Genomic DNA, 2276 nt, shown 5'->3' with positions numbered 1-2276 from the left:
CTACTGGTCTTTGCGACCCAGATCAAAATCAAGCCATATTTGGAGTAGAGGATGATGTGTCACCATCTACTCCGTCTTCATTCATCAGAATAGCCCAACATAAGAGAGCCCAGTCAACCTCAGCCCAGCAAGAGACCCAAGGAGCCCAGAGTCCAACCCACAAAAAGCCTAACAGCCAAATCCGAGCCCAAAAGTCCCAACTATCAGCAAAAATCGAATCCAAGAAATCAAAAGCAACCCACAAGGTCCAAGCTCTACTAAGCCCAGAAGGAAGCTGATGAACCCAGTCAAACCAGGCCCAAATTAGAGAAGCCCTAGCAGACATGGCCCAAATCCAACTGAACCCAGATCCACCAAGAGTTCCTAGGGCAAGCCGTAAGAGCACCACCTCTAACACCGCCAATGACCTGCCGCCGCCAACATCTGCACAACCTCCATCGTCAAAAATGCCACCAGTAAACATGCCACCGTCACCGTCACCGCCTCCAGAGCCAGTGCTCACCGACACAGCCAACCTCAAGCATAGGCATGCTACTTGCATCACAGGCAAAACCAGTGACCCACTGCAACCAAATCCAACGATGCCAGACGAAAGGGAAATCGCTCGCATCCTCCCCACACGAGAAGCTCCTATTTGAGGCCAAATTACCAGCCCTAAGCCAATCTCTCGACCTCCATCACAAACATCGAAAAGTCTGATCCCAACCTGGTCGTTGTAGTCATCAGTCCAGCCACCGCTACCAGGCATACTAACCCTCGCCCTCGTTTCAATTGAACTCCGATCCAAATTCCGATCGGCCGCAAAATCTTGCGCCGGCAGCTTGGGTATTTCACCCCCCATTCTCCATTGTTACTGTTCTTGTTCTGGTTCTATGCTTTGGTTTTATGCTTTGGATCTCTAATCCTGTTCGGCAATCATGGCTTCTTCTTCGTGTTGATGGTGGAGGAAATGATGTTGTTGTGTGGGATTTTATCCCCTTGGTTGTTGTTTATCTTTTGATTAGTGTATTGGAAGTTGGATGGCATCGGTTCACCAATACTGTTTTTCTGGTTATTCAGCTTACGAGTTTACTTCGGCGAACGTTTGTGGCTGGCGGCGCTGTTTGGATGGCAGTAGTTAGGGTTTCAATAGTAGGTTGGGCCTCTTATTGGGCCTATGCTTTAGTTTTAATTGTTGTAAGGATTAGTTTTCTGATACTGGCTCTTTTGGAGCTCAGGAGGAAATTAATTTTCCCTTTTAATTTTCTGTCTGTTTGGGCATGTCCAATAGATTGGTTGTGTGTTTCTACTTTCAGCCCATTGGGCTAGCTGTGGGCCCCGGGGTAGCTTAATTGATCCCTTTGTCAAAAAAAAAAAAAAAAAACTAGTCTGTTATATCAGCACTCAGACAACGACATGTTGTATGAGCCACTAAGAGACCAACAATGGTAGCTAGCTACAACCCCAAACTTCTCCAAATCCCTACTATTACAAAGCCAGACCTCTAGCCTCTAAATTTTGAAATGCTTAATCGACCATTTCCTGAATAAAATTATATTAAAATGTAGCTTATAAGACAGGGTTAAAAATTACAAATGAAAGTTTTAACGATTATGTCTAATATGAGTATTAGAAGTAATCTTTTCTCTTATAAATATTTGTTCAGGGGAACACGAGTTCAAAGGCTAGTATGTAATATATTAAATTTATGATATTATTCACAAATATAAATATTTTCGGATGATAATTCTAACTCCACTTTCAATATTATATTGTGTGGGTCTCGATTCTATCTTTGACTACGTCTGATAGAAACACTGCATCCTTCCTCCCTGTCTGGCGGAGAGAGTTTTGCCTTCGTCAGACGGGTCTTTGTCGGCCCGTGTGGGTCTAGAATGAGCGCTGGGTTCCTCTATCGGCATCTAGTTCGAATCGGGGAGATTGCGATGGCGGTTTGTGAGGTGAGGAAGGGGGAGATCGAGGCGGCGGCCAGAGTGTGGTTTGTCCATTGCTGGCTTGGTTGGCGGATTGGCTTGGTGGTGCGAGGTTGGAGATTGCTGGGTGGTAACCTGCTCGTGGCGGCATGGTCTGGATCTGCTCAAATCATTCCGATCTGGATGGGGTCTATTTGATTTGATCTGGGGACAGAGTTGTGGTGCAGGGGCTGTGCATTTCCAGGGCGTGGTAGGGATGGTGACATGATGTTGGGTGGTGTTGTGGTAATGGCAGCATGACTCCGATCTGCTCGGATCAGTCAGATCTGGATTGGCTCTGTTCGATCTGTCCTGGTGATAAGC

Source organism: Rosa rugosa, chromosome 3 (genome assembly GCF_958449725.1).
Source record: "Rosa rugosa chromosome 3, drRosRugo1.1, whole genome shotgun sequence".
Taxonomy (NCBI): Eukaryota; Viridiplantae; Streptophyta; class Magnoliopsida; order Rosales; family Rosaceae; genus Rosa; species Rosa rugosa.
The sequence above is the reverse complement of the archived record's forward strand: the minus strand, read 5'-3'. Positions refer to the sequence as shown.